The following is a 27,554-nucleotide window of genomic DNA, read 5'->3' as shown; positions in this document are numbered from 1 at the left end:
ACAGCCAGCAGTTCTGTGGGCCTGCAGGCCCAAGCCCAGTGGGATGACAGAGGAAACCCCAAGGGACAACCCCCTGGACTTTCCATCATGTTCTGTGACTGGAAGGTTTGCTGTTGGAGGGTGGAGCCAAGATGGACAGAATTGCATCCTAACATTAATTAGACTGAGGAGGAACGGGTGCTAGAATTGTATTTTTACAGCAGCTGTGTGCTATTAAAAATATTTAAGAGAGATAAATAAAAGTTTCATAATTGTGTACAATAATGTGTAAAATGACACAATTGTAAATTGTTAACAGCAGCGTGTCCATTATTTGAATAGGTTATTGGCTTTTTGATTTTTTACTTTATTAGAAGTTTGCTGCTAAATCAATAAACATTATTGATTCTTGTACTGATTGTGTTTCAGGGCAGCATTCTGCAGGGGGAGTGTTGGACTCTGAAGTACCAGTTACCCCATCATTATCATTTGCACAGAGGATTCATCCTTTTTAAAAGTGGAAATGAGCAGCCCTTCACACAATCTCACACTATTCCTATAGTGCAGCTCCAAATTCGGGTGTCTCTTGTGTATCTTAACTCCAGGGAGGAGAAATCTGGTTTCAGCATTCAATATACCTGCAAGAGACCTGCTTTATCTCACTCCCTGGTACCAGCCTGCTGTGACTAAACCAAAAGTTTTGCAGCACTCAATGCAGACTCGCTCTCTCCTCAGATATATGTGGTGTGTGACACTCGGGTGAACACATCTTATGAACTGCTGATAGGAAGAAATCTCCCTCCATGGACCTGTTGAACCATTTTGAATTAGTATATTTTTTTAAATAGATTGTAAATTCAAAAGAGCAAATAAATTTAAACAAAAAGTTCATCACAATGTTATTTCCACTTTGTATTTGCTCAGATGTTTGATTGCACAATGACACAGTTACTTCTACAAACTTATTTTTGAGGACATCTTTCCAGAGAAATTTGAGGACATCTTTCCAGAGAAATAAGTAATCTTCATTTACAATAGACTTGTCTCAAAATTCAGCAAGGATGGGGGGAAAAGGGTGTATTTCTGTAATCTTTCTGTGGACATTTTCTGTGTGGGTTCTGTAATTTTGAAAGAGGAGAAGAAAATTGGTCCAACATTACTCATTCTAATTTTGGCAAATTCTAAGTTAGAGTTAGTAATTGTAGGAACTATCACTCAAAACTAAGATGGACATTTCATAATTTATTTTTCTCGCTGAATATTTTTCAAGATATATGGGAACGATGGGCTTGAGCATCACCTCAGTTATAATCAGAATAAAAAGTTCTTCAAAGTTAGTGAAAGCAAGATCTTACTGCAAAGAATTGTGAGTAATAGCATGTAAATTATTATTTAGAAAGCAAGGTTAGTTTCTGGAAAAAGATCAAAACATTCTAAGATCCACAGAATTGTGTGGCTTTTAAAAAATAGCATCCTTACAAGCTGGAGTTATTTTGTTACCATGTAATTTTAATTTCCCTCGTATTTTCAGGCTGGGTCATTGAAGTAGATTATGGGAAGTTTCATAATCCTCATATTGCTTGGCAAAAACACATTTCCCTGAAAGGACATTTGCAATGCTGCCTTTCAAAATTTCATCAGCCTCTAAGAGCAAATGTGCAAACAAGGAGAAAATGGTTTTAAAAGCCTGTGAAGGCATTAGTTCCAGTGTTCCTGCAATGAAAACGGTAAGACTTCTTTTATGTCTGGTTATTGCCATTATTATTTTCACAGACTTTCTACGATTTTCTAGACATATTTTTTCTTTGGATCCAGCCCAACCTGTCATACAGTTTGATATCCTCACTGCAGGTAAATGTATGTCTCTATATTATCAGAAATAAATATTCCAAGAACATATATTTAGTGCTAAAAAAGCCACCTTAAGTCCTTATAAAAAAAATAAATAAAAATTCAATCCTTTTAGAATAAATGTTTAAATAATTTCATGTATTTATTCAGTGCCTCCTCACACCTACATCAAATAGAGGTTTATCAAAATTATTTTCATTTCTAGAACTCTGTGGCAGTGAAATTCTAACACATGGGTTTCTGGAGATATTGAGAGAGAATGGGACACCAACTGAAAGTGAAACAAGCATTTCCTTTCCCATTCAAAGTCTAGGTGTTTTTATCAAATTACAGGAATACTTCACATAATTATCTTATGCTTCATTTTATCACAAGATCCTTTTATCTCCTGCTTTTAAGCCACTTCTGGTTTCTCTTTTCTTATTTCCCCCCCCACTACCTCTTTAAGTTGTGACTTAGATTTTCTCTTTCTGATTTATCATGCTTGTTTTCCCTCCTTCTTTGCCCCCTGTTTTTGATCTGTTAGTTAAGGATCTGTATTCTGAGTCTTTGGTTTACAATTCTGGTGGAATTTTTGCTGTTGTGTAAATCTGAGTGCTCTGATAAACAAGCAGCAATTCATATTGCTCTTCCTACTGTTGCTGTGCTTTCCTGATAATGAAAAAAAAAACTTTTGAAGCCCTTGAAGCCCCACATATCATTTGCTAATGGGTACTTCATAAATGAGAATTGGAAGATTTGTCAGTGGTGGAGCACTAAATGAAATATTTTACTCAAGTAATTCAAATATTCCCGCAACACCTTTTAATGTTGCTGTTGCTGATAATGGAAAGAAACCAAATATAATTCAGAGGTTTTTTGCTTACTCTAGAGTTGGGCTTTCTTGTCAGAGGGATTGTGGTTATGACTAGTCTTTTGAAATTTAAGAAGAGTTTGAAATTTTCTAAATGGAAAGTATCTGCGGCTATGAGTATCTAAACTTGAGTAGGACAAAGCCCTCTTCTGAAGACTTGAAATTTACCATAACTTTGATGTCCTCTGTCAGGAAGTTTGGTTTAATTATCTGCCAAGTGGAAATCAGAGAAGTAGCACAACATGACCTCATCCTGTTGGAAAATGTTGTCAGTTTAGAAAGACGCACCCTGGAAAAGTAATTCAAATTTACTATAGGGAAGTGCTGCATTGTATGGGCCTCTAGAAGATGGGACCTCTTTTCTGCAAGAATTTGACAAGATTTCTTTCACTGATCAATTCATGCCAGGTTTTTTCCACCACGTTTTCTTCTGTCTACAGTTAAAATTTTTAAGCTCCTATCCAGACAATTGACACAAGTTTCCAAGGAATTTGTTTGTCTGTGTTTGCTGCCATCAGTTTCTTTACCTACTTTTTCATTAAACAAAAGTTACCCTCACCTACTTTTTCATTAAACAAAAGTTACCCTCCTCTCCATAAACTATTTCACTTGCAAGTTGCTTGACTGCATGGCAACTAATTTTAAAATTGTACTTAAAGCAGTCACTAAAAGTTAAACTTATCAGAGCATTCCTGTTTCTACTGTTTCAATTACTTCTAAATTTTCCATGTAATTTCATTTCTTTCACACCGCCTTATTCTGACTGATTAGCAATCCTTCTATCATATTGTGTCCTCAGTTTAAATCCTGGTGCAAAAAAATCTTCCACTGAACTCAGTTCTTCAGAGCAATATCTGCATTTTTCCACTACCTGTGCTATATACAGTTCTTTATCTGTTGTCAGCTCTCCAGCTTTGTCAATCTAAAATATTCCCATACACATTCTGAGATTCACTGTTAATTTACTGGTGCCATCTTGTCCTTCTCCAACACCAGATTTCTCCAGCATTGCATCTGACAAACAGCTTCTGACACACCTGACAACACTCTTCAACAACTTGTAAGTCTGCTCTTGTTATAGAAACGCTTCCAATTACAAAAAAATCCCAAACCATATTGACTCTTCTATTCACAAAAGTGCAATTCTAGACTCTCTTTAAAGTACCTGGCTAAAAGTATTATTAATGCAGCTGGAAACAGCAGAAATTTTGACTCGAATAGCCCATCAGGAAGTGCAAATGATAAGCAATGAATAATCACTAGTCAAAGTAAACAATAGATGAGCAATTGAAGGTTGAAAGGTGTTTATGTAAACTATTGTCTGAATTATTACCAATGACAAATTATTTATCAAAATAGAAGACAGGAATTCATAGAAAGAACTAACTGCATCAATTAAATTATTCCTAGAAAATAGTTCTGCTGTGAAATTTATTGTTGACTAATGATTTTTAATGCCCATGGAAACAATCTGAACTACTCACACATACTTGGATTCATTGGAAAAAATCTAAAAACCAGAAAATTAGTGTAATACTACATCTGATATCCCAGTGAACTTGCTTCTCAGTGTATAGCATAAGTAGTAAATAGAATTGTTAGGGTGAATCAAATGTAAATGAAACTGTTAGGATGCATAAAGAGTGAATAGGAAATGAACACTGGGGAGTTAATAACATCACTGTGTAAATTACTTGTGAGATATCACTTGACTTTTTTATTCAGTTTCATCATATCTCAGAAAAGATATTGCTGAAGGTGAAGGGTGAAAAGAAGATTGACAAAATATTATGCATAATACATAATGAAAACACAGTGATTTGCACAGAAGGAGAGATTTGAAAGATTGGGTCTGTTCAGTTTAGTAAAGATATGACTGAAAGGGGGCATTTCAGGAAACTATCAGAAGTTTCTAGTGAACATACAGAGAATGTAAAATGGATATTCGACACCTACTGTCCTCATATATCAAGAGGAAAGAGAGGGAGTTCAATAAACAATATACAAGCTGAAGCCGATCAATAAAAATACTTTTTACATAGCTATGGCTGAGGTACAGAGCCCACTGACACAAAATAATTACAAGAATAAACTTAGTAGTGTTTATAAAAGGCAATTGACCTTATATTGAGGTACAGGCTAGAGAAATATAGGAGGCATATAATCCTCAGCCCTCAGCATATATACCAAGTACCAGCTGAGAAGTAAGAGTGAGACATCACCCAAAAGGACAAGTGAGTCATTCTACAGTAACTCAATCTCTTCTGTGCTCTCCTAGAATGGAAAAAAAATTTTACTTCCACTCTTGCTCTGTCTACCTGGCTCTATGGAGACAATCCAGAACCAAAACACATGGATAACTGCACACAAGAAGGAAAACAAGGGCTCAGGAAGAAGTTGATTTTAATTAATCTCCTCCTATCTGATGACAAGATATACACATTGATATACAGGCCTTGGGACAACCAATTTTCTTTCACCAAAAAGAAAATCAAATTATGCCTACAACAAAAGTCCATATTATATCATTTGAATCTAGCTAATAGTTTCAGACATTTTTAGTCATCTTTATTATGCACAATTACAGAACAAAAGTGCAGGACAAGACTAGTTTGTCTTTAGCAACAAAGCTTTGTATCTAAGGGACAAAATATTTGTTGTCTTTAATAAGTAACCTCAGATTTGATACCTTCTCCTTCAAAAGGCATGGGTGGGATGCCTAATGCCCACAGTTTTTCCAATTTATGTGTTTTGCATATATTTTCTGAATTATCTAGTTCTTTTTATATTAACACTATGACAATCTTTCCACTATATCCATTTCTTTGGCAGGAGGAAAATTTTGATTTGACTTTGAAAGACAATCACTTTCATTTCTTCCATTTCCCCCCCCTTATGGTTACTCGTCTTTATTTCAGAATTGCTCCTAACATGAAAATATCTATTGCCAGTTGTATGAATCTCCAGGTGATGGCTTAGCTGTGATTCATAGACATCTACCAGATAGATTATTACATGTAATATGAAGCTAACATGAATATATTTTGATTTAATTTAATGGATATATAACATTTTGAAAAATTATATTCCCTGAAGAAGGGGGCAGCATTTCCTTCCATGAACGCACATGGACACCCCTGCTGAACTTGACCCAAGACCGTTGATGTCTATGTAAACATTTCAGTTTCATGCAGCAAGCCCTGTTTGGGTCATGGTCCTGCTGGCTGAAGAAATAATGCTTCAAAGACTGACAGGTGTCAGAGCCCAAGTTTTAGCTCGCTCTCTTACAGGGAAGTTGCAGACCCTCTTCTTAGCTCCATGAATGAGGGAACTGAACCCATTTGGTCTTTTCCTCACAAGGCTAAATGCTCATATTAAAGCAGCAGTGCTGTAAATCAATAAGGCAGCTTTTCAAAAGGCAGTGTTTATGGTCCTCTCAAAATACCTGAAAACTGTGGAGTCTGCCTAGTTAGCTGCTGGCTTATGCATCTATAAAAAGTTTCTATGTACACTGGCCTGTTATATTTTTTTCAAATAAACAAAAAATGGGAGAACTGAGCCTCAATCTTTTATTTCAAACTACATCTAACAGACGGGGAAAATAGAAACATATATATTGGCATACAAAATGCAAATTCATCTATAAACAAAGGTTTATGTCTAAGATTTCTTTCTCTTTTTAAAAAATGAAAAGATTCACAGCACTAGTATTCAAATTCAAAATGAAACTTCTAGGTTCAAGATGAAGAAAGGCTTTTGTGTTCATATTTCTAAGTGTAAAACCAATTTTTTTCTTTTTTTCTCTTTTTATTACAGATAAAAAACACATTTGAGGTTAACTTGGAACAATTCTTCTTTTCTCCTCATTTTTCAGATTTGACAGTAAACTGAAAAAAACAGTGATTTTCACAGCTCTCCTCCATGACCTAGAGTTCTGTGATTCATCACTCCTTGCTCAAGTTTCATTAGCTGTTGTCTAAATGCTCATTATCTTTTGGAGGCACATATTTTATTCTTTGCTTCATCTTCCTTAAGGAAAGAAATTATTTGTTCATTTATAGCATAACCAACAATTGTATTAACTAGCCTTGCTGCATATATACCTGGAGCAAATCTTTCAAGAACTAAGCAAACACAAAGGCAGAAAATAAATTATTCAGTGTTCAAAAGTCTTATGATTTCTTCCTTCTCATTTAAAATAATTTCTTTAATTATCAATGCTATGATCAGAAGTTCTGACTGTAGTAAAATCTGCAATTTTTGAATAATTTCATTATTTCATATCTTACAAAAATAACACAAAATCCCATGGCTACAACTTTCAATAGAGCTAATTGGTTATGTTTGTTATTCTCTGCAGTCCAGAAACCTTTATTTTTATTACAAATATTGTTTTGGTCAATAATTTCCCTCTGACATTGAGTGATTCTTAATAGCTAATATTTTGAGATTGCTATTATTATCAGTCTGAGATATTCCAGTGGGAGGGAGTAGAAATTCTGTGCATTTTGCCTTGAAATTTTCCCTGAAATCCAGCCTTGGAATGAAAGAGAAAGAAGCAGATTTTGAAGCCTGTGGGTGTTGAGGAGGAAGCTGGAGGGAGGGTCATAACCAAACTTTTGTTCTGCTTTTGCCTTTCCTCACCAAAATTCCTGCTCCTGCACAGCTCCTGCAAAGCAGAACTCCAAGCGTGCCCATTTTGCAAAGGAATTCCCTGAGAGGAGAGGACAAAATTTTAGGGAGGCAGCAACTTGGACATATTCAGATCCTTAATTTTAAAGGAAGTTAAAGAAGAAAAAGTCCCTAAATGGTATTCACCGGGACACGGCACTAGGGGTGAGGGGAGACTCTACCATAAAATCATTTCCCTCACAATCATAAGACAAATTGAGCAGGTTATGCAGAGCATCAGTTCCACTTTTCTCCATGCCACTGGCTGCTTATTAGCACAGGGTAACAAACTGAGTGTTGTAGTGGTAACTCTTAACTTCCTTCTGTTCTTTGGAATGTTAGTTCTTCACCTTACATGTGTCCAATGTGGTCCTTTTTTATTTTACTAAACAAAGTTTCCTTATGTCCCGTACAAAACAAAAGGTATTATATCTATTTTATTTTAACCCATTCTTTTAGATCTCTCCTAAGCTCCCTCAGTGTGTTTGCCAGATGTGCAGTAAGACTACAGGCTAATTTCCCCATAGCTCTGATATATCTTTCATGAACGTACATTATTAACTAGATTGTGAAATGTCCTTCAGGCAGCCTCCTTATGTTGTGAACAAGTAAAGTTCATGGTTCTGTCTCGCCTCTTAAGGTAGGTCAGGTCTGAGAAATACTCTAACAGAGCTTCTCAAAGTGCCTTTGTCACCTATCCAGGTACCATAGAAAGTTTTACTGATCATGAAGATGGTGAGAATTTTGTCTGTGTATAAAAGGTGTCAAGACAAGCCAGCACAGGAACCACCTCTCACAGAAGACAAGATATCAGTCGGGGAAAGACCTGTAAAAACCCAGTAATTCTGTTGCTGAGTTCCAGGCTGTGGAGATACAGCTAGAAAGCAGAAGTGAGAGCACTGCTAAACTCATGTCAGAAGTGGATGTGGTAATGTTGCTAGGCCACAAACCATGGCAGGCAGCATGGCCTACCACAAAATAGCTAGCATAAGGGAAAGGCATGCTTGGTACGTACCTGTGTTGGATAATGCTAGCTTCTAGTTTTGAAATATTATTAAGAAACAGAGATATGGTTGTTATAGAGATTACTGCTTATATAAGGATTTATTTTTAGTTACTGCTGAAAAGGTATAAATACTTAGCTCTGTATCATTGCACATTGCTTATTGCCCTGTCTCTTCCATCACTGACTGCCACATGACATCTGGTGTCCCATGTGAGGATGGGCCTGCTCTTAAGTGACAGTCGGTGACGCCCTGCAGAGCTTCAGTAACTCCGCCGAAGGTTAAGCCACTGGAGAAGCAGGAGCCTTCGGAGCTGTGGTTAAGCTGCTGGAAGAAGGGGGACCCACACCAGCTGGCAACTGATCCTCTGAAATTCAAAGACGTGAGTCGCTGCAGGGAACTATGGGCCAGGGTCAGGGGATGACCACCCCAGAAAGAGACGTGTTTGACCTTATGTCAAAGCTGCTGGACAAGCAAGGCAAACCTTTGCCTGCGCACAATTTAAAAATTATACCCCGATGGACTGCTTCCAGACTGCAAGGGGTGACTCAGTCCACAATTTTTACAGTGGATCTGTGGGACAGAGTAGGAGTGGAACTTTGCAATGCTGTAGCTGAGGGTGATAAAGCTGCTTCAGAGATGATTCCCTCCTGGAAAGTAATCTTTGAAACTTTAAAAGCTCGGGAAAAATGTCTTGGTAAAGATAAAGAGGATACCCCTTGCCCCTCCTCTGCAGAAGCAGAGCCTCAGAACTCTTCACAATCTGAAAAGACTGTGCCTCTTTCACTAAAGGCTCCAGCCCCCCTTGCAACAAGAAGGGAGAGGGGCTCCTCAGGATCTATGAAAGCATTTACTGCTGGCTATGCTCCAGCTGACAGCAGCAAGGATGAAGGAGAGGATCCTTTTGACCCCAGACCCATCGATCCTGAAAAAGAGCCAGATTTATTTCCCCCTGACCCTCACGACACCTGGGTCCGCTTAAAACAGCAAGCATTAAAGGAAGGGGATCTAGACCTTGCAGACAAAATTGTGGCACCGGGACCAAGAAAGCAAACTCCCCATTGGGAACAGCTATCTTTCCCAGAGCTTAAGGAGCTTTGGTGGGTGGCCACAGAGCATGGTATCAGTTTGCCATATTTTGTGAGCCTGCTAGATTCTGTGTTTGCAGCTCATATCGTGACACCGTATGATTTAAAACACTGGCACGGCTGTTGCTATCGCCCACTCAAAACGCTTTATGGGAAAAGGAGTGGGAAAAAGGTCTACAGGATCTGCTTCTATCTTATGTGGGTCATGTTAATGAGACCCTGGCGGGCCCCACGATTAGACAGTTAATGGCAACGGGACCATATACTGATCTGGCCATCCAAGCCTGAGCCATTCCCAGGGAAGCCCTTGAGGGAATCCGAGATGCAGCTCGCCAAGCCTTCTTGAAGGTCCCTGATGCAAAAACGCCTCAGAAATCATTCATGACTATTGTCCAGGGGCCCCAAGAACCTTATATGCAGTTTGTCGACCACCTTAAGCAGGCTCTCGATCGCCAAGTTGATAAGGCAGAAGCTCATGAAATTTTGCTTTTGGAGCTTGCTGTTAAGAATGCAAACACAGACTGTAAAAAACTCCTTAAGTCCCTGCCTAACCAAAATCCAACTCTAATTGAAATGGTTGAAGTGTATAACCGTGCTGGCACAATAGAACATCTATATGCAACCATGGCTGCAGCTCTTGCAGCTGTGAGAGGGCCCCCTGCAACTTCAGGAGTCTGTTTTGGCTGCGGCAAACCCGGTCACTTAAAAAAGGACTGCTCTGCTCTGAAAAGAGATAAACCCAAAACCACTCCTGTGTGCTCACGGTGCTGCAGAGGCCCACATTTTGCTAACTAATGTTGCTCTAAGTATGATTCCGAAGGTCGCCTGCTCCAAGGATACCAGGGAAATTGGAACCAGAACGCAGGACAGCAGCGCCGTGCTCTGACACAGATGCCTCAGCTGCCCTCACAGATGCCAGCCCCACAGATGCCCAATGGAAGCATCCCTCAAGTCTTCGCCCAGCAACTGCAGGTGGTGCCAGACTGGATTTATACACCTCAGCCACAGTAATGTTATGTGATTCTTCTGTTCATTTACTCCCTACAGGTATTTTTGGACCACTAGGGCCCCAAAAACTGCTCTACTTTTGGGAAGGTCCTCAGCTAGCCTTTCAGGACTTTCTGTTCTCCCTGTGGTCATGGACTTAGATTCTAATGATGAACTTAAGATCATGGTTTGGACCCCTAATCCACTGTGTTTTATTCCATGAGGAACCCGCATATCTAAATTAATCCCTCTTCCACATGATTCACCATCTTCTGTAGAAAAATATAACACCAGGGTGGGAGGATTTGGTTCTATAGGGACCCCACAAATACTATGGGCACAAACAATTTCAGATAAACATCCTACCTGCCAATGCACCCTGTCATTACAGGGACAACAAATAATGCTCACCGGTATTTTAGATACCGGAGCTGATGTCACTGTCATTTCTCAAGATAAGTGGCCCCCCCAACTGGATCCTTATGGAGGTGCCCCTGGCCCTCACCGGGATAGGAGGAAGCAGTCACAATTATCAAAGTCGCCATCTGATTCAGGTGACAGGACCAGAAAACCACACAGCCAGTGTAAGGCCATTTGTTCTACCTGTGCCCATAGTGTTATGGGGACAAGATGTACTCTCTCAATGGGGTTTCAGAGTTCAGTCTGATTTTTAATGGGGACCATTGAAGCATGCAACACCCTGAAATTAACCTGGAAAACTGATATGCCTATTTTGGGTGGATCAGTGGTCCCTGACATTACTTAAACTGCACGCACTCACCGAATTGGTCCAGGAACAGCTTCAAAAGGGGCACATTGTCCCCTCCACCAGTCCTTGGAATTCACCTGTGTTTGTCATTAAAAAACAAACTGGCAAGTGGCGCTTGCTCCATGACCTCCATAAAATTAATGCTGTTATGGAGGACATGGGAGAGCTCCAGCCTGGCCTCGCATCTCCTACCATGATCCCTTGAGATTGGCATTTGACAGTCATTGATTTAAAGGATCGCTTTTAAGATATTCCCTTGCATCCTGAGGACACACCCAAATTTGCCTTTTCTGTCCCAAGCACCAATATGCAAGCACCCTTGCAAAGATATCCCTGCGTTGTCCTGCCCCACGGCCTGAAAAATAGATGCACTATCTGCCAGTGGTTTGTTGCAAAAATCCTCAGCCCCATTTATGGGGACATACCTGACAGTCTTTTATATCATTATATGGATGACATTCTAATCACTGCAGGAAAACAAGAAGTTTTGGAGAAAGCCTTAGCCCTTGTCAGCCATGCTGTTACCCAAGCAGGACTTTGTGTTGCTCCTGAAAAAATTCAGTGTCAACCCCCTTGGAAATATCTTGGCTGGCAAATTAGAACCCAGTGTATTTCTCCTCAGCCTTTACAAATTCAAACCAACATTTTTACTTTGTATGATGCTCAAAAGCTATTGGGGACAATTAATTGGGTTCATCCCCTGTTAGGAATCTCAAATGCAGATTTGAGCCCTTCATTTGCTCTGTTAAAAGGGGAACCAGGTTTATTATCACCTCGGTGGCTTACACTGGAAGCTCGCCAAGCATTGCAAAAAGTAGCTGGTGCTATTTCAAACTGGCAAGCGGCCCAATGAGCTCCTGAGTAGCCCTTTTCTTTAATCATTTTAAATCTGGCCAAGCAGCCCCATGCTTTAATCTTTCAGTGGGACCCTAATTTGCCAGACCCTTTATTAATCACTGAATTTTTTTTCTGCCACACCACATGTCCAAAACTGTCAGCAACCAACATGAAATGTTTGCTTTGTTACACTTGCAGGTGTAGATTTTTGTTTGATTTGCTTGCCTATTACTGCTGTTTACTTACAGTGGCTACTTCAACAGTCTGAAGTGTTTCAGACGGCTCTCACCGATTTCTCTGGACAACTTTCTACACATCCCACACAAGCTCGTGGCAGCTGGTTTTAATCTCTTAACACGACCCAAGAGAAGTGAAGTTACGTTGCAAGCATTAACTGTTTTTACAGATAGAGCTGATTGCAGCCACAAGTCATTAATACTGTGGTGGGACTCAAATCTCAACTGATGGGACTCAGATGTCACCACTGTTTCAGGATCCCCTCAAATTGTTGAATTAGTAGCCATTATATGAGCCTTTGAATGCTGGCCTATTCCTTTTAACCTAATAACTGATTCTGCTTATGTTGCAGGACTTGTGGAAAGAGCTGAAGCTGCTGTGTTGAAAGATGTGCCGAATGAAGACTTGTTTTATTGGCTGCAACAACTTGTTTTCCTTTGAGATGATAGACAAGAGTTGTATTTTGTAATGCATGTTAGATCTCACACTACCTTGCCTGGCTTCATTGCAGAAGGGAATTGCCAGGCAGACCTACTTATGCTACCTGTGCAAGTGTTACCTGATCGCTTTTCCCAGGCAAAAATCAGTCACTCATTTTTTCACCAGAATGCTGCTGCGCTGGCAAGAGCTCTCGCTTTTCCTTCTCACCAAGCCTCTAGCATTGTGGCTGTGTGCCCAGACTGTCAGACACTCCTTTCCCTCTCTTGCTGGAGGTGTTAACCCTAGAGGACTCCAGAGCCTCAAAATTTGGCAAACAGATGTTACTCACTTTCCCAAATTTGGCAGACTTAAGTATATACATTCCTCTATAAATACCTTTTCAGGTTCCCTGTTTGCATCCTGTCATACAGGAGAATCAGTGAAAGATGCTTGCTGTCACTTTATAACTGCCTTTGCAGTCTTGGGAATTCCTTCACAGATCAAAACTGATAACGGCCCAGTGTATATTTCCCAGAGAGTTGTAAATTGTCTTGCTCTCTGGGGAGTGACACACAAAACTGGGATTCCTCATTCCTCGACAGGCCAAGCTATTATTGAGCGAGCCCACTGTTCACTAAAGCATCTTTTATTTCAACAGAAAGGGGGAATGGGGAATGCTACCCCAGGTGAACGCTTACAGAAGGCATTGTATGTTTTTAATTTTTTAAATTGTTCCCTGATGGACCCCAACCCTCTGACTGTAAGGCACTTCAGCAATAATCAACAGTTAGAGGTTAAACAGAAGGCCCCAGTCCTTCTTAAGGACCCAGAAACAGGTAAGATCCTGGGACCTTATCCCCTCATCACATGGGGAAGGGATTTTGCCTGTGTTTCTACAGAGAATGACCCGAGGTGGATCCCAGCTAAGAACGTGAGACCCTTCAGAGAATCCTTGAATACCTCTCCTGAGAATCCTGAGGATCCTGACCACCCTGGCACACTATCAGCAGAGACCCCAGCCATTCCAGTCTCAGCCTCGGTTCCAGAGATCACAGAGGACACCTCTGCCCGACCACCAGCTCAGCCTGCTTCTACTTGATTCCAGGGGACTTGATCTGCAATTATAGCTTTGACTTGATCTGGAGTCCACTCCGGATCAGGTCGAAGCTATGATCGCAGATCAAGTCTCTGTGAGCAGTATTGGAAACGGTTTAAGGAGAGACATGGACTTGGGAACAACCTTATTCCTTGTTTTATTTGCAAGGATTATTCCCATCAAGTGTGGGTTTTGTGTCAGTGTCAGAAGTCTCATAAGCGGTGGTATTGCATATCACATCGCCACCATGGCAACTGCCCACAGTGTGATGTTTTGTGATATTTTTATGCTAATTGTATCATATTAAAATCTGTGTGTGGACAAGAGTATAGCTGGCTTCCACATTGGTATTTTTGGGAGCTGGATCTGCCTTTTCAGGCTGGTCCTCCTTCTTGACAAAGGAGAGGTGGTCGCAATGCCACCCCTTCCAGAACGCAATGTTTCTCTTACGCTAGCTGAAGCTTTAAACAAGTCTATGCTGAGCCTGTCCATGACCTCCCCTGGTGACCCTTTCCAAACCTGTTTGGTAGCTATGCCCTTAGTGGAGAGTGAATGGGATGCTTTATTCAATTTAACTGTTCAAAGAGACTGTACTGCTATGGGCCGAATTGAGCCGACCTGGTGGTGCCAGGAAAGCTGGCACAAAAAGGCTGGTGAATCAGCCGGGTGGTATTTTTCTAACAAAAAAGGGCTAGAAGTAAATAAAGTTCTTAACTTTCCTCCTCTTTCTATGCCACCTCAAGAATTAGATATTTTTGGATCCATGCAGTCTTTAGCATGTTTTTATCTAAATGATACTAACAATGCCAAGAGAAGATTCGGCCTTGATATTTCAGGAACAGGAATTTACGCCAATGTTTCTGCCTGGTGTAACCATATTTTGCCCCAACAATTACTCCTGGAAGCACTGCTATTGAATTATTAGACAACATATTTTTGATATGTGGAAACAGGGCTTGGAAGGGAACACCAGGTAAGGCCATAGAAGGTCCTTGTACTTTTGGGTGACTAATCATGTTTCACTCTTTTCAGGGAAACTTGCCATGTTTGCACAAGCCGGTGTGAGCAAAATGCAGCACACACACATATAGCCAGGATTGTGACAATAATGTTCAATCTTGGAACCTAGGAGCCTGAGTGTTTGCCTCTATTATCCCATCTGTTGGAACAGCACATGCACTGAAAACCCTGAATAACTTTGGCTGCTGGCTTGCAAAACAAAATAATGCTAGTAGCTCTGCTTTAACAGGCTTATTAACAGATGTTGATAGTGTGAGACATGCTACACTGCAGAATAGAGCTGCAATTGATTTTTTGCTTTTGGCACACAGGCACAGTTGTGATGAATTTGAAGGCTTATGCTGCATGAACTTGTCTGATCACTCTTTGTCTATTCATGCTAACATACAAGCCCTTCGAGATCGTGTCACCAAGTTGAGAGTTGTTAGTGATAACGACTGGCTTGGAAACATACTTGGAGGATGGGGACTTACTGGCTGGCTTATACATTTAGCTAAAGCAGGAATTTATATTTTAGCCATGCTGCTGCTTAGGATGACTTGTCTGCCATGTGTTTTGCAATGTGTTCAGAGACTGATTGATAAGTCAACAAAGAAGATTTTACTCGTAGATAGGAGAGGGGGAGATATGGAGATACAGCTAGAAAGCAGAAGTGAGAGCACTGCTAAACTCATGTCAGAAGTGGATGTGGTAATGTTGCTAGGCCACAAACCATGGCAGGCAGCATGGCCTACCACAAAATAGCTAGCATAAGGGAAAGGCATGCTTGGTATGTACCTGTGTTGGTTAGTGCTAACTTTTAGTTTTGCAACATTACTAAGAAACATAGACATATTTGTTAGAGTGTTTACTGATTATTTTTAGTTACTTCTGAAAAGGTATAAATACTTAGCTCTGTATCAATAAAATTGGCTTATTGCATCCAAGCAATCTGCCCTGTCTCTTCCATTGCCGACCACCACTTGACACCAGGTGAGTTCCCAGAATTTTCGAAGCCATGCAGAATATTTGTGGCAGAATTAGAAGCAGTTTACCCCTTTAACAGTGGGATATTTTGGATGCCTTGGGACTCCTCATGTCAAAACCTTTTTCATCAGAGAAAAAGACTTAAAGTTGTGCACAATTTTCTGTTTCTCTGATTGATCATCATCAAAAAAAAGCTCTGTGTATTACTCAGTTCAGTGCTCAGTTCACTGAGATTGCTCATGTGGATGAAGGCACTTTCAATTGCTCCTCTTTCCTTGCCTGTCTGAATTTTTTCCATGTGCTGTGGGACACAGAAAAGGGAAAGGAAGAACAGCAAGGGGGGAAATCACAATTTCCAGCTTTCCAGCTGTTTTCTTCTGATACCATTAACAAAACAAGATTCTGTTGCAATTATACCTTATTTTATAACTTGGAAACAGAGGATGCCCTCAAATTTTAGTTTAAGGTGTTTATTTACTTATTTTATATTTCAAGCTCTCAAATACTGTGAGTTTTTGTGGAGCAGAGCTCAGCACTGGTTTTGATTCACAGAGGACCCTGCCATGTACCTCACATGGTACTTGCCAGCCCAAGGACTCTAACGCCACAGCAAAAAAGCATCTCCAAGAGAGTGGGGAAAAGATACAGTGAGATACAAGAGTATATGGTTCCTGCTCCTACAAATTCCTACATTGCTGTCTTTGTTGCAGCCACAGTTTTTTCCTATCCACAACACTTGCTCCCTCACTTGTGCCTGACTGCCCCATGTCACTTATATTATAGGAAAGTCAACAGCACGCAATATTGACTCCCTGTCCCTCAGCAATATTCAAGAGCGATTTATAAATGCTTACTAATGCTACCCCAGTTCTAACTTCATTGTTCCATGTGTATGACTATATCTTTGCTTTACTATTTTCCATGTCTTCATCCATGCCTGTCTCCCATTGCAGCTGCTGTTTGCACTTAGGAAGGCAGAATATTCTACATGTCTCTGCAAGGTCTGCTATTTCTAGGTCCCATCCCACTGCAGTGCCCTGCAGCTTAATCCTAACCTGGCAGAAAAACTTCCTTTACCTGTAGAGACATCCTTACTTGCTGAGCCAGTTGATGGGTGGGAAAGTAAAATCATCTCCTAAAAAAATCATGGGCCACTGCACAAGCATAATGTGGGTGTTACCAACAGAGGGGCTGATATTGCTGCATGGATAATCAACTCATCTGCAAAGTTCATTGCATGTGCCTGAGAAGCACAGATCAAAGTCAAGCTGCTTGATTCCCCTTTTTCTGACACTTTGTGGCTCATGCAGTTCATTCCACAGGGGACATGTTGGAGGATATGGGATTATGATTGTCTTGGACCTCTTGCGAGGGCAAGGTACCATATAACTGCAAAATCTGACAGTTTAGCATAGATTTACTTAGTTCCTGCTAAAAGACTTGACAGAGTGAGACAGGCACATGGCATTCAGAGCAGCACTGATTACAGTTTTACTGCATCCTTCTGTCTAGAGGCATCAGTCACTTCCACAAGACAACATCATCCAAAGCCTGTGGTTCCTGCTGCTCAACAGTGTTGTGCCCTGAGTGGTGACACCCTGAGCTGTGTTACTGCAGCCCCTGACATTATCACGGCCACTTACCTCTCCTCAGTGCCTCTGCATCCATGTCAGGTATTGTGCTCATAATCCCTTTTAAATAATAAGATCTGACAGGCCAGGCACTGCCAGCTAGTTATGGACACCCTGAGCAAGTTACAGGTCACAGGGCTGAAACCCAGATGGCTTTAACCACTCAGAAATCACACTGATTCATGGCCTCAAGCAGCCTACAGAGAGATGGGGATGGAGACTGCAGATAAAAATAAGGAAACCAATCCAAAATGAACACTTCCTGCCCATTATAGCCATGGGTTTCACCGTGGCAGCCAGCTCAGCTGAAAGCTGGTTTGTGTTGTTTCCCACAGCACTGAGGCTGAAGTGGCTTTAGGAGGTGAGAGTCATTCAGATTGAGACTCACCTCTGTTGTGGTATTTGCCTTCCTATTTCAGGGGCTACAGGATTTATGTTCACTTTGACCTGCTGCAAAAAATCCAGTCTCTCAACTATGTACTGCCCTGGTTATGTTGAACCACTGGTTACTTAACCTGGAACTCACAGGAAAGGAGGGGTGATTTTATGATCCACACATGAAAGGGTAATATTTTGGAACATAATTCTGAATGCTTAGCATGAGAAACTTTAAAAAAGGAAGATTCTTAGCCCCTTCTGAAAAATTGCAAACTATTTTAAAACAGAATTCAAGCTACCTATCCCAGAAATAGAGACACCTGAAATCCCTCCAGACACTGTCAGTAAGTCCCTGAATTTATCAAATGCCTGTTTTGTTTGGCAGTAATGTTGGTGGGGATTAAGAAAACTATTAAGAAGAAGTTTGGAAAAATCCCTTTATAACATAATGACAACAAACATTTACATAACCAGCGGAAAGGAGAATAAGAAACTGTCTTCAAGCTTTACCAAGGCAGCAAGTTGACTGGTGTTTTCTGTATGATGGCATAGCAGCACTGCAAAATAGCCTCACTATAATTAAGTGCTCCATAATTTGCATGTCTTAAGGCTTGAATGCCAACATAAGTTATGGAAAAGCAGGGATATAACATTTTCAGATGCCAGACAGGCGTTTGTGTTAGTGAAGTTTTCATGGGACAAGAGATACCTCCCCACATCAGGCAGTGAAGGGTGCTGGCCCCGGTTCCTCCTGTGGAAGGGTCTGACCAAGAGCTTTCTGCTGGCCACAAAGCACTTGAGAAGATCTCAACCCTTTGAATTAAGAGAGCCTTGGTGCTGCCTTTGTCTGAAGATACCCAGCATAATTTTGTGACTTACAGCCTCTCCCAGCACGCCTGTGATAAGACTGTTTGTGTTGGCAGCTCCTGCAGACAGGACACACCAGCCTTGGCAGCCTGGAGCAGCACCTGGGTGACAGTGTGAGCCCCTGAGCTGCAGTTTCAGCCCAACCAGGCAGAAGGACACGACTGATCAGTGCACCAGTGCACTACACCAGTGGTGTATTTGGAGTCTGGAAAGGATTGTTTCCCTACCTTATCAGCACAAACTCATGCTGATGAAGTTACTCAAAACAGCAAACTGCTTGTGTGATCCTTTTTACCACTTCCCCACCCTCCTAGAAGAATCCTCCATCTCTCAGCACCAGTCATAGTTGTGAATTCACCTTCGGTCCCACAGCCATGTTCTCACACACCTGGGTATTCCCATAGGATCACGGGGCACACATATGCACCCTTTGCACACACAGCTTTCCATTCTGGATCAGATCATGGCTGCATTCAGTTTGCTCTTTGACAAAAGTCACTTGCACTTGCAGTGTTTCTATTTAGGTATATATGGCACATAAATAAATTACCCTGTACCCTTCACGGTGACCCTTTTGTAAATTTTCATTTGAAATAAGGCATAAAAAGTAGTGGTAAAGCAAAACCCAGAAATACAGTCAAAATGGAGTTTCAAAATGTATCTTGACACATGTGCAGTAATCATTGGTTTCCCATGTAATGAAACTATATTTAATCTTTTCCCTATCTTCTGGGTAGGTTTTGTGCAATTCACAACGGAAACACTTGGAAGCAGGCAGATTTTCCCTTTTCAGATCAAACACCTTGTTTCAGTTGTCATAATATGCTTCTTTCCCACTTTGTTACTATTTTTTCACCATCCCTTGTGCTTGAGAAACAAAATGACTTGCCTCTAGAGGCAGACAGCATTTTTCAGGAAAACTACATTTTTCCTGTTTGTTTAACTGAGATTGTAATTTTTTAACTGAATTAGTTAAAGTGAAATAAGATTTCACATATACAAAGAGCAGCCTTATACAAGAATGTAGCAAAAAATAGAAATTGTCAATGATCTGTATAAAAAAAAAAAAAAATATTTCATGGCTTTGTGTTTAGAAAATTTCAGGAAGTTACAAAATCAGTTACAAGACTGAAACATGACGCTCACAAGCTTTTTGAGAAACACAGAATATAAAAGAAAGAGACTCCAAGTATAATGCAAAGGCTGAGAAATTTACAACTTACGTCAGTATTTTCCATGGTTGCTGAGTTCTCTTCTGTGTGATAATTGCTTGTGCTGGTGCCAGAGCTCACCATCATCTGTGGGAGATGATTTCTCTAGAGATCAGTGTTCACTTGTTTCTCTGGTGGCACCTCAAGAGCTTGTGGTGTTCCTACTGGATCTAGTTGGGTCTTTTCCTCTTTCCCTGGCTCAGGTCCTCAAGATCTTGAAGATGTTTGCCATCCTCCTTCTAGACCATTTTATTTTGATGAGGAATGCATTCCCTAGACTTTTCTACCTGGTATGTCCCTGCTCACAGTATGATGATGCATGGGTAGCAAGAAAGAAAACAAAAAAACCCCAAAGAAATGGGACCTAGGTGCAGAGGCCAAAAGGGTGAATTCTGAAGGGAGGTGACAGCCAGAATCTTCTGGCTGAATTGTTGCTTTTTTTGTGTTTTTTCCTTTTGTTTCCAGGCAAAACACATTTGAGGGTGTGAACTATTGAAAGCCTTGGGTGCAGTGTTTGTTTTGTTTGCTTCATACAGTAAAGCAGACCATATGTTTACTGAGTTTCAGCCATTCCACTCAATAATCCACACACTTTATTTGTTGTCTAAACATTTTCCTTCACTTCTCTGTGACAGTAACATAGTACTTGATGGTAACAGTGCTAATTCATCTGCAAACACCAGAAAAAAGTAGCTCATTTCACGAATTAGGATGTGAAGTCAAAGGATGACTATGATATGATTCTGTACCTCTCAGTAATATTAAATTCTAAGTTCTCAAACACTGTAGACAGTGTCCAGATATAAATAAAGACTGAGCAGCAGCTATAAGAGAGACAAAATTGAGGGGATTGAATGGATGACAGTCCCGTGCTAGATCTTTAACATACATCTATTCCAGAATGGAATGGATTTGAAAGTTTGATGAAACAAGATCACATTCTCCAGATTCACAGACAAAAAAAATGCATTGTACAGAACAGCCAGATATCACAGGGAGAAATTTAGGCTGGTAAGACAACTTTGATGAAAGCTTTCATCACAAAATTGTCCTTTCAATGACTCAGGGCAGCACTTCAGTAAATGCAGTCATTGTTTTTTTCCTCTTATATACACTGACCACACAAGAAATTAAGCAAACCAGTATAGCCTGTGTCCATGTTGGGTTAACAAGGAGAATCTCAGCAAGAATTCTATGTCCCACTGTGTGCTGTAAAGGACATGGGTTTGGTACCAAGCTTTTTAAAAACAGGTTGCAAAAGAAAGGAGTCACTCTTCCCAAAATTTGCTAAGGATCCAAATGAAAATGCAGCGTTGTATGTTAAGAAGGGAAATGAAATGCACTTGAATTAATTAAATATATAGAAAAGAAAAATCAGAAGGAATAGTGTGCTAATAAGTCCCTGGCAATATAGTTGTACTTGACAAGGAATATTGATTACTGGGCTGTTTCACATTTGCTATGCACTAATGCACTGAGCTCACATAGAAAAGTGACAGCTCTGAAGTAATTACATAGGAATTGTCAGTACATTCATTTGTGTTTGGGTTATTTCACTGCACTGGCATTTCTATAAATTATAACATGTCACCTTAGATGTATACAGAAGTTAAATCATTTATCTTCCAACTAATCATAGAAACAAGAGCAAAAAGGTCCCTTGACAAGAATTTGGATAAAGGCCTTAATAAAAAATTGTAATGCTGTAAGACTTCTGACTTTCTTTTTTTTTTTTTTTTAACTAATTGAAGCTAGATTTAATTGTTCCCAGTCATCTAGGATGAAGAGAATACAACTGTAACTTTCTCCAGTGTACATATTTATGAGATATAAACACTCAAAACTAGACTGAAATAATTGTTTTCCAGAGGCCATCAAATAGTCAACTAATACTTGTATTCATGAAGTTGTCTCTGCTATCTGAGGCTAAATCTGGAGACATAGAGAAAGACTCATGAGATCCATTAGGTACCTGATTTAAGACCCCTTGATTTATCCTTGTCACCTTTCACAGTCTAGAGCACACATTTTATTCAAAGAATGCTATGAGCTAGTAAGCTGAATGAAGCACTTGCCTGTCAGAAGAGTGCTAATACAGAATTTGAAATTTATGAGTATCCTTATAGCTAAAACAATCTACTCAGATAATAATTATCAGGTCAATGCCTTTTTAGAGAAGTAATTGACATCTCTGTAAAAGCAGGCATTTGGGTTTTTGCTTGTTTGTTTGTTTGTTTCACTGTCTGGAGTGAGAAAAAAAAATAAAGAAAAAGGGAAAAGCCATCATTTACACGAGCCAACAACATTCCCTTGCAGCAAAGAAAGCTAACCCTGTCCCAGGCTGTATTAGAAGGGGAACTGGAGAAGATGACCTTCAGATATCCCTTCTAAATTCTCTGATTCTGTGCCTCTGTGAAAGAAAAGGAAAGAGAAAGAGAAAGGGAAAGGGAGAGCGAGAGCGGGAAAGAATTACAACCACTTGCCTGATTCCAGCAGTCTGAAACACAGATGTTTGCTTCCCACTAAAATAAAAATACAAAATACATTAGGTTGAATTATTTAACTTTCTTTATTTGGTTCACAGTGCATTTTTGTAATATTTTGAGATTCTATCACAATTATAAACCTCTTAATTTTGATAAATGGCAGGGTTTTCTCCCCCAAATAAAATTGCTGGACTGCTTAGTTAATAATCTTGAGGTTGTTCAAATTGTTATGCCATTCTTTGTAAACTGGTCCTTTAATAAAAGTACAACTATAAAACCCATGCCAATGATCGGGGCTTCAATTAAACAATTGATACTTAACCTTTTCCAAGTGAACAGTAGAAGAGACTGGAGTAGAAGACAGGTTAAGTGTATGATATCTATGATTCATTAATTAAAAAATAATCTTCTCAGTGATGCATAAGATGCCAAATCTGAAGATGTAATTTATCCTACATTTTATGATTCTATTTAGTATTTTTTTAAAAAAGTAAAGGTAGGGAAGAGGTTCCTACCAAACTCTCCTTGAGAAATTTAAAGCCAGGACTCAAGACACTGTTTTCAAACATTAAACCTTACAGACATGTTAGATGTTCACTTTATATAGTGAGTATCTTAAACTGTTGTAAACTTGCATGAGGAAGCTGAAGCAGTGCTGCAGAAAATCTATATGTCACAGTTTGCTCATAATTGGGAAGTAAAAGGGCAGTTTTCTCTTCATAATCTGAGGTTGCCAACAGTATCTGAGAAAGATATTTGAGTGAAGCTGGCATGCATGCTGAAAAATCTTAGTTCAGAATAAAAACCCTTGGGTTTTTTGTTTTTTTTTCTGAATATGAGGTAGGATTTTAATTCAGCAATAGAGAAACCTTTAAATGGATTTAAATTTTCAATTTGCTTCAAGACTGAAGAGTTTACATGATTATGCAAACTCTCAAATTCTGCCATTTGCAAAATGAAGCTTAGATGTTAAATGACTCTATCAGTGCACATCTTCCATGACAGACAACATATATTTTATGTATCGACCTGATGGCATATCTGGATTTCTTGACTAGAGAATACTTGAGGTTTCTACTGTTTCTCTATTCTGGATAGATCTAGAAGCACCGACTGAAGAGTGCTCATCATGTTTTGGGCTCTCTGACAAAAAATGCAAGTGAAAATGAGGTATTAGAAGACAGGAAAATTCTGTGTACATTTGAGAATGAAGACCATCAGTTATAGCTTTGGACAATGATTCAGACAAGTCTGTAGCTCATTCATTTCCAGCTGGTTTTCTCTCTGATCCAGTTCACAGTAACTCAAGTGAGAAAATTTAAAACACAAATTGCTGGAGAGTTGTGTATAATTTCACCTTTCCTCCTTACTTCCAACTTCAGTATTCTGCTGGGAGCACCACAGTGAGATTATGGACCAAAAAGTTGATATATTTACTTCTAAATGCCAGTAACAAATCAGACAGCATGACCCAGTGCAGTGAAGGGAGGCAATTACTTTTGAAAGGGTGAAAAAAGGCTCTGATTTGTACTTTGCCAGTTATGAAATACTTTTAACAACTTCTTTCCCTGATGGCCACCACTCCTCATGTGTCACTCTGGGTTATCCCTGGGGTATGTTTATGTAACAGTCAATTGGCTATAAAGGTCTTTTTTTTCTTCCTATTGGGTGAATTTGACAGTCAGGTTTGAGAATGGTTTAACTCCCCATTAACTGTTGTTAATTTACAAGAGAACTCCTGCAGAAAACAAACAAGCAAGCTCATAATTTGATGCAACATCAGTCTGGAACACCAAACAAAGCCATTAGGAGCAGCACAACTATTGGGATTAGCAAACACAGGTGACTGGGGAGAAGGAGCAATCAAGCAAACACCAGAGCTATGTCATTCTCTGGGAGAGCTACTGTGATTCCCTTCATTTACTAATCTTCCTGTGGGGTTCAGAAACATGATGTGAAAAACCTCTCACACAAAGGCAAATTTAAAGCACAAGTTCATGTTTAAGAATTTTTAAATGCAGCAAATAAGCTGTTCATACTTTTTCTGAACTCATTGATAAGGTCAGAATTTGAGAGTCAAATGCATTTCATGTAAGGAAACTGCACATAGCAAAGCCAGACAAGCTCCTCTAAATGTCCCATTCCAGAGTTTGAAATTTGCACCCACTCTGCATTACATGTTAAATCCTGCTGCAAACACAGTCTATGAGGGTTGGTATACAAAGTTTGTATTAGATCCATTTTCACTCCTGGCATCCATCTCCAGCCTTTGGTGAGGCCAGCAGTGGTTGTGCAAATTTTGCGAGTCATAAAAAGTCTTTTTTTCCCTTCTGTTTTTTGGTTAAAATAAAAAGAACCAGAATGGAGAATTCTGAAAGAGCATTATATGAGTAGAGTTTGTAATTGATGTTCATTCCTTCTATGGAAAATAGAAATATTTCTTCTATGTCATCCTAATTTTAAATGTTGCATTTAAAGCCCTAATGACTGATTAACACCTCATAGTAGAAACTGCATTGTACAAACAAGGATGTCTTTATTTCAATGAACTTATACTCTAAGCAAAATGTGGTTACAACATTTGCATAATTATTTGTAGCTGTTTAATTTCTGGTGTCTTTGAAAAAAATTAATCAAGCTTAATTGCTAAGGGTGTGCAAGAAACAAAAAGATCTACATGCTGCACACTACTTAGGTGGATCAGGACTGGCTGGCATCTGTCAGGGAGCATTTTATGCTCCAGGGAAACCCTGACACAAAAAAAAAAAAAAGAAAAAAAAAAAAGGAAAATAAAAGATGACGTCACCAAGGGAGAGGATATATTGTGAAAGGTATAGGGTCCGATACTTTTGGAATGGAGGACTGAAAAGGAAGGGAAGGGGGTTCAATGTATGGAGGCAATAAAAAGAAGTATTGCTGCTTGGAGGATTTTATCACACAACATTGTCAAAGATGTTTAAAATATATCCCTGCCCCAGGACTCAGTAAACCAAGGAAGAAGCAGGAGAACCAAAGCTCTCCTTTAGGATTTTTTTTCAGTTTGTAGGCAGAAACAAATCTGTCAAATTACATTATTTCAAGTCATCTCAATTGTATCTGCCAATCCCAAGCAAAACCTTTCTTGCCTTTTTTTTTGGGTGGGTGTTAGGGTTTTTTAGTTTTTTTTTTCTGGTTGAATGTCCTTTTATAATTTTTACCTGTACTTTGAGAGAATCATTAGCTTGAAATGACAATTCAGTACATTTCATTCTCAGCTTTTAACAGAAGGAAAGAGTAGTCTTCCTTGAAATATTTCTTTCTTTCTTCCTAAAGATACTTGATAAATTTGTTATTTGAATTAACAATAATTCCTGTTGACCCATTTGTATGGGGTAAGCTATTGCTACATTACAGTCTCACTAGCTGAATAGTACCCAGCAGAACCAAACAGGTTTTCAGCTCAGAAAGACAAAAGCCAGTTTTGCCTTTGTTTTCTTTGAAGCTCTCCTGCAGCACGATGAACAAGTCAAACTGACTCCTTGATTATCCTTTCTATGCAGATAAACCTCTCTGGGGAGCAGGGCTGAGGTAATGCCAAAGAGAGCTCTCTCTTTGTCAGATCAGCTCCCAAGGGTCATAAGAGGACAGGAAAGAGTTGAAGGACACTTTAAGCTGTCCTAGCAATACCTGTCCACAGGAAAAATAAAAAGCACACAAAAGTGGTTTAAATTCATCTTTGTTCTCTCTCACTAGCTCTGTGTTGGGCAAAAATGGGTGAAACTACAGAGTCCAGACATCAATCATCTACCAAACAAATCCCTCTCACTGCCTTTCTCAAGGGTTCACATGTTGCATCTGTTGTACCTGGAATGCAGTCCTTTAGTTTAGATTTGACATTTGTTTCCACAGCAACCAACTGGGAAATAACTATAGGTGATATAAACTATATTGCTATGACAAACAGCCTACAAATCAAAACACAAAAGAGAATGAAAAATAAATTTCATTCCATCTGTACAGACATGCACTAAATAGTCAGATACAGGGCAAAATTCAAAGTTTCCAGTAGGCTTCAGCTGCATATTTCCCAGCCAGTATTCTACTAAAGGTTGTCCTATCACCTGAGGATGTACTTTTATGTTGAAACTGTAAATAAAGCCATGATGAAATTCTCAGAGCAAACAGATTATTGCAGTAATGATAACCAGGATGCCATTTATTCTCGAGTGTACTGGCAAAGTCTCACACTTCAGTCATAAGGATACTTCAAGAAAGTACTTATTGCCTATTTACTTATGACAGTAACAACCTAAGCATCCCCAAAGATTAGAAAAAATCAACTATTTAATTATTTAAGGGCAGAAGTTGTACGAAAAGATCATTTTAACTGCCTTCCACATAACACAATTCTATTACATCAGCCAATCACTCATGGAAGAATGACACTTGCATTTGAAGACAGATTTGTCAGCTAGGGACATAGCTGCTGTTTGACAGAGCTGCACTGCCCCAAATAGAGCTGGAGGAGCCACAGCCAGGAACAGCATTGTGCTCTGTGCACTCCTGAACTTCAAAGCTTTTCCTTCTCAGAGCAGGAAAAGAGAAAGGGTCCAGAGATCATCTAAGCTTCCCTTTTGAGAAAGTACTCAATTCTACCTTTAAATTTATCTTTTCTTGGAACAGCATTCATTTAAATTAGAGAGGGATGTTTTCTTGTCTGGGAACCATAAGTATTTCATGGGATGAAAAATATTCAATGCAAACTTTTCCAGAAGTTCACTGTTCACGTTATAAACTCCCCATGTAGTTAGATGCTGTGCAAGCAGTCAGAGTCTCTGCCAGAAACAGGAATGCTTTGATATAAAATAAAGAACAGTACAGGAGAGAGAGGTGGATAAAAGTTATTGCATTAACCCCTATTTATTTATTTTTTGGGTATTTCACTTAAACAATGCTGTATACCTTCATTGAAAAACACTGAGAAATGTAAAAAAAAGAAACAACCAGGAACACCATTTAGCATTCCAGCCATTAACATGGGTGATTTGTGAGATCTAGCAGATTTGAAGAAGGATGTGAAGGATAATGGTGTATCATTGTGACATTTCCCAGGTCAATAAACCTCACTAAAAAAATAAGCCTCAGAAGCTTCCTGTGAAGAAGGGCAGCACTGCTATTCCAATTTTATTATGAGAAAATGAGTCACAGTGGGTTAAAGTTAAAT

The 27,554-nt window shown here is 39.5% G+C and overlaps 1 long non-coding RNA gene across 3 annotated transcripts in view; it reads right to left on the bottom strand.

The window, feature by feature from the left end:
• Positions 1 to 27,554, bottom strand: part of LOC138104739 (uncharacterized) — a 104,076-nt gene that overhangs the window by 40,509 nt on the left and 36,013 nt on the right. For 2 of the 3 annotated variants that reach the window (XR_011148250.1, XR_011148252.1), the window contains exon 2: positions 22,349 to 22,387. This is a non-coding gene — a long non-coding RNA (uncharacterized lncRNA). Of the gene's footprint in view, positions 1 to 6,121; positions 7,398 to 22,348; positions 22,388 to 27,554 lie in introns of those variants that run through there. The other variant, XR_011148251.1, reaches the window with a different exon arrangement.

The sequence above is a fragment of the Aphelocoma coerulescens genome, chromosome 1A, assembly GCF_041296385.1.
Source record: "Aphelocoma coerulescens isolate FSJ_1873_10779 chromosome 1A, UR_Acoe_1.0, whole genome shotgun sequence".
In the NCBI taxonomy this organism is placed as follows: domain Eukaryota; kingdom Metazoa; phylum Chordata; class Aves; order Passeriformes; family Corvidae; genus Aphelocoma; species Aphelocoma coerulescens.
The sequence above is the reverse complement of the archived record's forward strand: the minus strand, read 5'-3'. Positions and strand labels throughout refer to the sequence as shown.